This window comes from Rhopalosiphum maidis, chromosome 2 (genome assembly GCF_003676215.2).
Source record: "Rhopalosiphum maidis isolate BTI-1 chromosome 2, ASM367621v3, whole genome shotgun sequence".
NCBI lineage: Eukaryota > Metazoa > Arthropoda > Insecta > Hemiptera > Aphididae > Rhopalosiphum > Rhopalosiphum maidis.
Window position 1 is genome coordinate 11,973,778 of NC_040878.1, and position 13,550 is coordinate 11,987,327.

Here is a 13,550-nt window from a genome sequence, read left to right on the forward strand (position 1 = left end):
ATAAAATTATACTTTTTGTATATATTTGACGTTGGCCGTCGCCATTCGTGATCTCGATTTTTATGTTCGAAAAACTTCGATTAAAAAATAATAATATTTGATTAGTTCACAAAGTTACTTATTTAAGTAAAAACCATAAAAAGCTCTAAAATTGAAAAAATTCAAAATGAATACTTTTTACTCTGATTCAAAATCATGGTATTAAAATAATGCAGATTGCATCGAAATCCCGTCCTCAATTATAATTTATAACTAACGGTGTGACTATTACTCGGCTTTGCCCGAGTCAAAGTCAATCTGTCTTTTTGCCGTTTTCCGTCTTGTTGGATTTGAAATATATATACAACACTAAGTCACAAACATTGAAATACAATTACAATAATTGATTTTATGATTTTCCACTTCTTTTTATTTTTTCCGAGGTAGCCGCGTAAAACACGATCTTTGTTTTGGTACGAATTTGTTTCATCTGTTGTTCCCAAATGCATCATAGAATTTCTGTAAAATTTTATTTTACTGTTTTTTGAAATTTTTGATTTTTACGATAATTTTTCCATTTTTATGATTTTTAGACGTAAAAAAATAATTATTTCAAAGTTTGGAATGCATAACATTATATCATATGTGTGTTCACACAGCATAACTCTTTTATGGAAAATTTTTAATTTTTAATTTTAAGAATTTTTAAGTTCATACTTCATAATATCTTCAAAATATCAAATACTTTAATTTTTTTTTGTATATTTAAGGAGAGTTACTCGAGTTTTCTAGATAAACATGTATATAACTATAGCTCTTAATAATGATTTTATATAAATATATCATATTATATTCATTATTCGTGTGTACATTTATGCCGGGTCGCATGAACGATCTTCAATCACTAAAACATTTAATTAATTAACATAGTGAGCTAATAGTCTCATAAACATGATTAAGTGGCCAATGATTGGTCTATTAAATTTAAATTAACTAGAAAATTGATCAATTGTTATGCAATCGGGCATTAGTCTTGCATACCTATTTATCATACTCGTATAGGTACTTTTTACCAATTATAAAAATATATTAAAATAATAATATTAGTTACCTACTATATAATTTTAAAATCATTACATTATCATATTTTAAACCTATCGACGTGGATCGTGGACTATTATCCTTAAATCTTGATACTTACAATTTAATAACTCAGAAATTACTCGTTTGAATTTCGATTTAATCGGATAGGCACAAAAATGATATGCTTAACAATTTACAAATCTTATATGGTACAAAAAAATGACTTGGAAAATACGGTCTCAAAGTATACTCATCATTTTTCCACTAAATTCAGAGTATATTCGAATAAATGCATAATTTAATAAAAAATTGGGTGTGAGCTCGGCGAATTTCCCGTAAATTATATCTTGCGATATTCTAATACGATATAGTTGCGCCGAAGCTCGCAGCGTCGTTATTAGTGTCATTTGCGTCCGGGACGTCAAGGCGGCGCGGCGGGGTCGTTAATATTTCTGTCGCGCGCCGGTCATTAAATCCGATAATAATAAATAATAATAATATAACATATAAAATATAATACGCGCGTACGACCCGACCCGCGTGTTGTGTGCTCGTCGTCGCGTCGTCCCGCGGAGTGTGTCGCCCTCCAAAACGGCGTCGCACGCGTATATACATACATAATATGATACCTATATAGGTTGTGTACTACACGAGTATATCGTCGATTTTCGTGTGTGTGTACCTACCCACCGATGTATGTATGACTATAATGATATATTAAATTATTGTGTTGTACCCACAATCGCGTACGATGGTCGTGTGTGCTAAATACGTCACGTTTATAGACGCGGATTCTACACATACTATAAGTACTATAATAATATGCGACGAGTCAGATATAATAATATTATGAGAACCGGCTCCTCGGCATATGCGATACACGCGCCGTCCGCGAAGGGGCTTACGGTCAATCACATCTGCAAATGCTCGTAGTGCGACGGAGCACGGACAATCTAATTCAATCTTTCCTCGTAGGTATATATGTACATAAATGAACATATGTGAACAGTACAAGTATAGTAGAACACTCGACACGGAAGTAATGTACGCATTTTTCGTTGGTATACGAATAACTTACGAGTGGAAAATCGTAACGTCATTTATTGATTTAAGCTTTTGTTATAAATTGTACCTACTTAGTTATGTAGGTTGATAATTATAAATATAATTTCAATATTATTATTATTATTCTATAGAATTTAGAGAAACACTAATAATATTACGAGATTATGTATGTATTTACACACGTGTAATACTATCATCGATAGTATTTTAGTATATAATATTAAGTAACATTTCGAATTTTCCAACTACGTTCAGATTAAAAATGATATAATACATTTTTTAAAACAAAATTTACATTGTATTATTGTAATAACTAATAATATTAAGTCTGTTGACACAATTAATAAAATACATTTAAAAAAATATTGCTATAATGAAAAAAGAACGCCTAAACTAATTTAAAAGTAAAAGAATCATAAAAAAAAATGATAATAAAGGAAAAGAGAATGTTGTATAATATGTACATTATTAATAATCTCTTGACAAGTATCTTCAACAGGAGGGTTCTTCATTCCGTTATTTCCTGTATTATTTATTATTGTATCAATTAAGCTTATTGTTAAAATTTTAACAGATTGCTAAATAAAGGATTATGTTAAAAAATAAAATAATAATAATCTTAGTACTTACATATGAAATAAATCAAATTTATAGCCGATCTAGCTAATTTATATAAAAATAAAGCTAATGCCTATAAATAGTATAAATTATAATATAGTGACCTCTATTGGTAACCATTATATTACCAATTTACAGTCATGGAAGCCTCAAGAAATATTGAAAAAATATATAATATATATTATATTTATACCGGGTGATTATTTTATCATGAAATACCTACGGAACTATAATCGTTTTTAAAAATATTTCTTGGATTATCTAAATGGAAAAATAAATAACAAAACAAGTTTTCTAAAAAATTGATTTTTTTCACTATTTTTACGTATTGAAATACTCCTCTAAATAATAAACTACTTCGGAATATGAAATTAAAATATATGTTAACGTTAAAAAAAATTAGAATTTAAAAAAAATGAAACGATAAAAATAGTAATATAAATATTACTTACAGTTATGTAAAAAATAAATATATTTTTAAATACCTATGTTTGTAATTTTTGAAATAATGAGTGGTTTATGGTAAAAAAACAAATACTGTTTACACAACATACACGGCGGCGCTCACCTACAGGAAAAAACGGTATATTCCAGGTTCTCGTGGTTCAGACATATTAATATATTATTTTGATCGAATACTCGTTAAATCGTTTCGCCGGGGTAGGTCTATTGTATATTTCATATTATTATAATTTATATACTAACACGCGGATAATATTACTACAAATCGTCGTCGTGTTATTATATATTACCTACCTATTTCACTCGCCTACGTGTACACGTGCAGTCGTTTACCCCGTCCGCGGTTTACGCGTTTATCAAACGCACGCTCATACATATCGGTGTAGTACGTTTTCTTGATAATTTTTCTCAGACGTTTTCATACATTTTTATGAATATATTACTGCACACGAGTATTGTTATTTTTAGACTCGCGCGTCTGGAGTACCTATGCGCTATGCCTTACCTATACGCATGTGGTTTTTTTTCTTTCATAAATTACCGTATATACCCGCGCACTATACCACTATTTTGTCGGATCGTTTACTGACCACATTCGCAGCTATATAAAAATATGTACAATCGCATACTCGTAGTTCGGACAAGTCGGGGCCACAGAAGAAAAAAAATTACTCACCGTCGTACATTAATCGTATATTATATCCGCCGTACAAAAGCTTATGAAATAATTTATTGTTTATTACGTCATTGCTGCAATTCCGGAAACTAGTTTGGCGGATTTAATAATAATAATAAAATATCTATAGACAGTATCTAAATATAGTCATATCAGTACTCTGGGACGCATCGCCGTATGGGTACCATTAGGTATATTGACTATACATCTTTTAATAGTTTAATCCCAAAAGACATTTTTTATGTATAGTTTTATACTATAGCAATTATTACTTTTCAAACGAAATCGATTACGATATACGAGTACAATAGATATGTCGCTGAATCTTTGTGTATTGCGTAAGACGTGTGTCATAAAAAATACTCTATTATTCAAATTTTGGTATGATTTCAGTTAATTTATACATCGATAATGTACTATAATAATATTTACTGGAACTTGAAAAAAAAATAAATCTTAATGGTATAACCGAGGTTTACTCACAAGAAAATAAATGTTTAAATAATTAAATAAATATTTTTTATTACGTTAAACTAGAAGGTTCCTTAATGAAATATTTCAAAACTCGTCAAGACAGTCGCTAGTAAAACGTTTGATTCGATTGAGGCCGAATTTTATACGGTTTGTATACATACCACATCTGCTTTATTATATAGTAGGTAAAAATAATATATACATACAATAGGTACATTATAATATGCACTCATATTTAGATCATTAGATGGTTGATAGTGAATAAATGGATGATAACTATAGTGAATGGAATATAATTATAAATGCAGTTGTTTCTTTGATGCACTAAATTGCAATATGCATGCAACGAAGAAAATTTACTGAGAGAATAAAAATGATGATATCGCAATGTTAAACTATGTTAAACAATTATAAAAGCCAAACCCCATTTGAATACAACAGATATACATCGGACATTTTCCCATGAGTTGAAAAGTCAACATTATTATTTTTTATGATTTATTTGAAATTGAAATATTTAAATATAAAAAATTATTATATATGTGTATCGTGTACTCCAATAAGTACGTTTTTAAATTTATTAAACATTTTTTTATGATAGTAATAGTGATAATAAAAATTTTAAATGTTTAAATTATAATTTATTAAATACATACCTTCTTCTATGAGTTCTGTGTTATTGTAATCCAATACAGACACCATACGAGTGTAATTCATATTTTTTTTAATTTTCTATTACTTTTTATTTTATTTTTTATTATGATAGCAATATAAATAACTATAGATCAAAAGTTACAAAATTTGGAATTCTATTTATTTTATAATTATAAAAAATAGGGTTGTATATCTCATAAATTTAATTAGATATGATTTAGAATTTCCTAAAGTTAAAAATCATCTGTCTAACTCTATACAAAACAATAGTTTTATTTTATTTACTATAGTTATTACGTTATAATTAAAATTATATAATTATATTTGTATATAATAAATAATAATATGTTATATGTTAATATTCATAGATAATATTAAGTTGTAGATATTTTTTTAATACGGATGACAATGTGAACAATATATCATTATGATATTAATTTATTTTTATAAATAGAATATATTATTCAGAGGCTTATTTACGATTTTGGAGCCCCTTTAAGAGATTTACAATTTGGCACCTAGGGCGATTGCCCAACTTCACCCCTCCCCCTAAAATACGCCTCTGATATTATTAAATAAAAATATACAATTCCACAAAATTAAATATGTTCTAAACAGTCAAAAATTATCATTCAAGTTAAATTTAAAATGTAACTGATTTAATATAATACATCACAATAATGATATGAGTAATATATTAATACCTATTTATAATACACTTAACATATTGAATGCAAAAACAACTAGGCTGTTTGTAGCCTTGTAGCCTGTAGGTCACAAATATTCGATTTTCGGAAGTTCATAAAATGGTTAGCTGTTTGGTAATAAATTACAAAAGTTTTACAGATAAGAAGCATTATAATAACACATTTAATTTATTCTGTATCTATGATTACATTTTTGTTTTTAAAATTCCACAGTTTATTCGTATGTCGTAATCAAAGATATGCCGCCGGGCGCCGAGTTTGGTAGGCCAAATAGTATTCCAATTCCGTGCAAACACGGCAATAGAAGAAAATAATAATGAACGATTTACTAATTTCTAACTCCGAGAAGGCGTCACACTGCTATTTAGTGGTTTATTTACGGTATCATTTATAATTTCTAATATTCTAATATTCTAAATATACAATATCTTATGAAATTAAGGGGCGATGACTGCAATTTCAGCTGTATCACGATATTTAAATTTGAAAAAGTGTCTAAGCTTTATGATAACGAGTTATATTTTCTTGTTTTGATTTATAACATTATCGGATGTATATTTATATTTTTAGGAAACAGGTTATCAAAATATACTCACAACGTTCATTCACAGTAATTTTATTCGTTTTGATAACGGTTGCGATAAAGGTACGTGCACATATCATACATATTGTATACCTATTAAAATTTAAATCATTTAATAAATTTAATAAGATTTATAATTGTATAATATATTAATATGACATATATTTTGATTTTTACTGATTTTTAAGCCATAAAAAGTACGAGTAACTTATTCAAAAGTTTTTCTTAATAATTACAAAATTACATTATTGCACTATTTGTTATATTTTGAAATTTAATAAATGGTTATTTATTATGTATTAAAGTTAAAAATATTAGTTATATAGTAACTTATTAGTAAATTATAAAACTTATATATTATTATCTTATTATAGTTTACTATGCCTGTGAATATTCACAAAGCCTCATATTGCACATCACAAATATATGATATATCACTAACTTCCGATATCAGACTAAATACGATTGCTGATTGTAACAAAACTGATCAAGAGATCTTTAATAAATTAGGGCTGTTAAGAATTTCACCCGATGAGGCTTCATATTCGTGTATTTCAAAGTCTATTAAATTACTATAATATGTTAAAAAATACGAATTACTCGTTATAGCGTACAGATATAGATTTTTAGAAAAAAATATTCATTACTGGAATCAAATATTTTATTTAAATTATCTATATATAAACCATTATCAGGTAACGTACTTATTTTTTAGATTTGGATAAGTTTGAATATTTTAACTTGATATACCTTTACTTGACAACTTATAATGGATATACAATTAATACATCTTATAGTATATATTTAATACCTATTAATTTTAATTAGCTGGATTGAAAAATCCAATGATGTAATAAAAATATACAATGATGAACTAATAAAGCAATAATAAATAATTGAAGCTATTCCAAAACAACTGACGACAAGATTTTTTTATTATATTATTTCCTCTCCATATTTTCCATTACCAGAAAAAATAGTGTATAATATAGATGGACTGCGGATAGTAAATTTAAATGCGTGGACAGATCGGAAAACGAGTTTAGATAGCAGGTAGCGAATTTATATGTATAACACGAAACTATATTTTCTGAAAATATATATGTCTATATAATAATATGACCATAAGATTGCCAATGACAAATCGACGTCAATAATGCTTTTCATTTTAAATTCATTAAAAATACTGGTTATACAGTACGATGTGTAATATACACCGTTATAAAAACTCTATTCGCACGTTATATAAAAGGTACACGACAGCCACTCGAAGACCATATATTTCGATGCTAAATGTTTATTCGTTTGGTCGCTTGTTATAAATATTATATTTATACAACACAGTTACAGTTATAGAATACGAATTTTTTATATACGAATTGTATATTTTTCTGAAAAAAAAATATATATACTGTTACTTCAATACACGGTGATTATGAATATTGTCCGCACGAACGTTTTAAATCTACATAATGTTTTGTTATTTACACACCGACTATGGGATAGCAAGTAATTTTTATTCATTTTCTATTCAAATTTGATTAAATCAATTAATCGAAAATTCGCAACTTTATTCATAGGTTATAAATTACGGGTTTATAAAAATATTATATGTACGCGCGGGGCTCGTTAAAATAAAATCGTCGGGTAATGATGTTGCACATCGTCATATATTTGTTGCAGTGTCGTATATACGTATACCAGACAAACACATCACCGCTTTTGTATTAAACAGATGTGTCGTGTTTTAATATTTTCGTTTCGACTGTAGGTATATGACTGCAACAATACATGTATAGATGTATACAGTTAACTTTAATCAAATTTCGTATAGGTCGGTATGATACATTGATACCTAACTACGTTATTGTAATTCATCTAAATAATATATTCGTTATTTTTCACGGTACGTTTGTAACTTGTATACTTCTATACATAATAAATAAGACGGGAAATAAGTGATTTACGGTTATGTGTGTATATATATATATTTACATACAACAAAAAAAAACAATTAAATATATTTTCACTTATTTGTATATTGTTGATTATTAACGTAGGCATAAAACATTAAACAACGACCCGGCCTTGACCGCGAACCCATTTAAAACAACTGTAGGTATTTATTATGATAGTTTAATCCTTTACAATTTGGGCTTACATATAATATGAGATAGCAGGCACCTATTATGCCTGTATACATATTATTATAAAAATTATGATTCGCCGACGGCCAACGGTTTTATTGATTTCGCTACAACTACGTTTATATATTATACATGTGACGCGCGTATTCTTGGTATAATACTATGATAATTAATAGCTTATCATTTTTAATATAATTATATGTCAAAATTATTGGATTTATAAAGTATAAATACCTAAAGTACCTACTCAAGTGTTATTTACGTAATTGCAGTAAGAGTAGTTAATGTGAAAAACTGGAAATTGGAACCCTATTTAGCATGACTTGAAAATATTTTTGGTTGTCTCGATGATAATCTGTAATTTAGTAAAAACTAAAATATTTTTTTTTTCGATGTTTCTACAGTATAATTCTATAATAGTATAACGTTATTATTATATTTAGTTATTTAATATTAATAAACATCATGATGCCCTGCATATTACAATATAATGTGTACTGCGTATTATTATATTATAATTATTATGTGCTTATAATATGTATCATTGTACTGATCTCTATTTTCAAAGCTGGATGAGTTAATAATATTTTTCAATTCAGTTATGTTAAGTTGAATATTTTTTTAAAAATAAATTGACATTTTAAAATAAGAGACGATCTCTTAGATAATAATTTTATTTGCTCAATGAATATAAAAATATTACATATATAATATGTATAAAGGTATTTTAATACCTGTAGTAATTATACAACTTACTCAATCAATATTATTTCAGATTCTATGGAGGGTTATTATTTAAATTTGAGTGTAAATTTAGATAGGTACTAATGTATTGTTTATTCACAAATATTATTTATCACTATTAATGTCGGAGAACTTTAAACTAAGATAGTAATTATAATTATGTAATGATCATGGCTGTCTATAACCCGCTTTAAAAATAAAGTTAGTCGATATTCAGTATCGACCACGCCAATTTGTAAGTTCATGAATATTCGAATTAGTAGGACAATAATTAAAACATAATTTATTATTCTTATATATTGTTTTAATCACAAATATAATATAATCCATTAACAAAAGTGTTTTATTTTTAAATAATTATTTTCGTGAAAAAAATTGAATTTATAAAATAAATAATTCATATGTATTAATAATTATAAAATAACTATATTTTTTAATTTAAATAATTGTAAAGTGGATACTAATTTATAAGCGAATAGAGCATATATGTTATAGTGGTTATACTCTATGTCAATCCATAATAATAAATGAATATATATCTTACAATATGAACTTTAAAAATTATTTAAATGAATCTTTTAGTTTTAAATTTCTAAAAATTAAAACCATCAATTAATTATATTAATACATATTCATACGCCTCAAAATAAATAAAGTAAAACATCTGTATAGTCCGACGATGAATAACCATATGGTGTAATTATGTATAGGCGTATTTTGAATTTATTGTATACGGTATACCTACTTAGTTCACGTCTTGGCGTGCAAATCAGCGTCAAAGTACTTTGTTTAGATAATTAATTCGATTGCGATACACAACCGCCTATCACTGATTGAATATAGAACTTACTTTACTTTTTAACGTGGTTCAAAACTTTTCTCTAAATTTATCTGATATCTCTAAGAATAATCCCTCAAATGTTCGTTAAAATCGGTCGAGTAGTATTTGAATAAATTAGTTACAAACATACATTTAGTTATATATAAGTACATAGATTATATACATTTATTATCTTTATTTCAGTGACCAGTGGTAACAATATCTATAAACAAAAAAAATATATTCGATTGTTGTGATTCAAAACGACATTATTTTGTGAACTACTACCCTTATAGCAACCTATATAAGTTGCAAAAAGAAACTATAAACATTTCCAGAGTCTAAAGGAATATGTGTTCAATATTTGGTGCCAATTGGAAAAGTGATTCCGGAGATTACCAAGTACTAATTAATGCACAATAATTTTTATTACATATTATTACCATGGTGTATAAACACGTATAGTATGAGCGATGTTCAATAATTGCATTGTTGCCTTAGCAAATCGAAGTAAATATAGTTTGTATTTTTATTTGAATCGTTGTTGAAAAGGATATACAAACAATTTTGTTATTGAGTTTTGTAATTTTTTATTTACATTTTAATTGAAATCATTGTTACATAAGAAAACAAAAACATGCAAATTTATCTGCAACCGAAGAGACGACAAATTTATCGACCCCTTACAAAAATATGTCCTGGTACGGTTGTGGATGGCTGGGGAAGATCTACATACAGGCATGATCTAATATACATTAATTATTTTGTTTTAAATATTTAATTATATATATATAAGTAATAAAACAATTATTATCGTTATTTTTTATTATAATTTATTATAATATTATTTAATTAGCTTCTATAATATCACTAGAAACTATTCAAAACTTAATGGGGGGGAAGGTGGCTCAATTTCCTATTAGGACCACCAAGTTTTACGCTACATTGAGTTAATTATTGTAATGTATACGAATTCAATAATAAATAATTGCATACGTAAAATGATTACGAGAAATGACAGTATATCAGCCTTTATTATGTACCAAGTATATATCATAATCTGTGAATCTCATATATCTATTGCTACTAAAGACTACATTAATTAATTTTACTATTAGCATTATAATTTATAATACTAGTTAATTAAATTTTTTTGCGAAAACAATGCATTTATTAAATTACTAATATTTAATTATTATAAAAACTATATATTATATTTATACACGAATATTAAAATTATTATTAATTTGTGTTTTAGGTTTTTTACCGAGCGAAAATTATTTTTTATTGACATTATTAGAAAAAAAATAAAAACCCGAAAATGTCATACATTAATTATTTACATATTGCTAAAAAGGGTTAAATTATTTTGATTGTATACAAAAATGCTATTATAAATTGATTTTATCAAAATCTAGCTTAGCTTAGCTTAGCTTTTTCCTTAATTTTTTTCCAATTTTGATAAATACTGGAGTTTTTTTACTTTTGCATCCATATTACCATCTAAATACAACTTTCTATCAAAAATCACTTTTTTGAAAATCAAAACATATTATTACTACTCCAATAAATGTGGTAATGACGGAAAGAAAGAAAAAAAAATTAAAAAACACAGATCATTGTAAATCAATATAGATTCATCACTCCGCCCAGAGTCTAAAAATGCCGATTACTTTTTTCACATGTTAAATGACTTGGAGATTTTACCGTTTAATTTTTCAGACGAATTTCCAAATATTTCTCAATTGACGCGTTTGGACATTATAATGTGACGCGTACATACGTGACTAACATATAAATCACTATACGCGTTGTTGCAGGCAATCGTACAAAGAGCCCGAACTACGGCTGGACGACTGCAGGAGACCCACAGTGGCACCGACAGAGAGCCCCTGGCCCAGGCCGGACGGTTGCAAACAGCAGTTCGACCGAATGACCGTGCACCGGGCCAGTTTTCGCGAATGGCAGGACGTGGTCCGGACGCGGCCCACGGTGCCGGCCGATCACGAGCTCGTGGGCGGCGCCCAAGAACGCATGCAGAACGTGACGTCGCAGCGACACGACTTCGTGACCAAGTGCTTGCCGGAAGCTCAAAGGCAGCGTGCCACCGGGCCGGCGGAAACCATTGGCCACAACTGCGGCAGCGGCCCGTGCCCCATGACCAGCAAGACCACCACGGCGGACGCGTTCGGGTTCACGTGCAATTCGGACGGACGACGGCCACTGGCGCGGCCGTCCACCGCCTCCTGGTCGCAGGGCCCGAACCTGCTAATGGCCAAAGAAACGGAGACCAGTTCGAGTTATCAGCAGTGGGGCCCGCTGACGATAAGCCGGCCACAGTCGCTGGCCGCGTACTGCCGGCCGGAAGAGCCTGTCAACGGCCGCACCGTGTACACAGTCAGTTACCGTCCGCCCGGCTCGTTCCGCGACCCGTTGCCGGGCGAACAGCTACCGGCTGATGGGTACAGGCACAGTAAGTCGGATAAGGCTGAACCCCACCAACCGTTTTACCCGAGGGCACACGATTACAATTTGTATCCTCAATAATACGCAATTATAATTATATTACATTATTGGCTCTAAACAAGGCTGTAAATAATATGATTATAATGATTAGTGAGGATAGAAATTGTATTCATGTGCTCTTGGGTAAAACGGTTGGTGGGTCTCAGCCTCGTCTGACTTATTGTACATGTATGTTACACCTATTTTTAGGGATTATATTTTAACTAAATACATTAGGGAATTTTAAATTCGTACATTTTGTTGATATTTTCGGGAATCCTATTAATAAGGTATGGGAAAAAGATTAGAAGAACAAGATTTAGTGTTTTGCAAATTATGCGTCTACAATCTACATAACACTAAAACCGGATTCAAAATGATCGATTTTGCGGTTTTCAATGTATAGCTGATAACAAATGAGTAGTTTTATGTGTTTAAGTCTGTAGAGTTATACCATATAATTATTATAAAAATAATATATGTTATTAAGCATAATTGATACTCATAGGTATATAATTTATTTTAAGTGTTAGGATTTGGAAAAAGAATGATGACTGAATCAGTTGAACACGAATTCAAAAGAGATTTTATGAAACACGCTGTTGCCACCTAGATGGTTTTAATCCATCAGCCGAGTGAATTTAAAGAAAAATAATGCACTTTATTAATATCATTTTTATCTTAATCCACATTTCTTTATAGCCTCCTGGCTATTATTTATTATTTACACGTATAACAATTTATTTAAATCGATTTGATATTTACATATTTTCAGAACACTGAATAATATATGGGTCCACTGAGGCCGCGCTATTAGAAAAAATACAAACTTAAAATATCACTACAGTGAATAAAATTGATTTTTTGTAGAAAAACTATGCATAATTGAATATTTATTCAAATATATATATATTGTATTATTTAATAGGCTTGGAAATTGTATTGGCTTGTATTTTTTTTCCACACACAAATATTATTTATATTATATCCATCATAATTCGGAATTTGTAGTTTTACATGTTGTACCTACGTT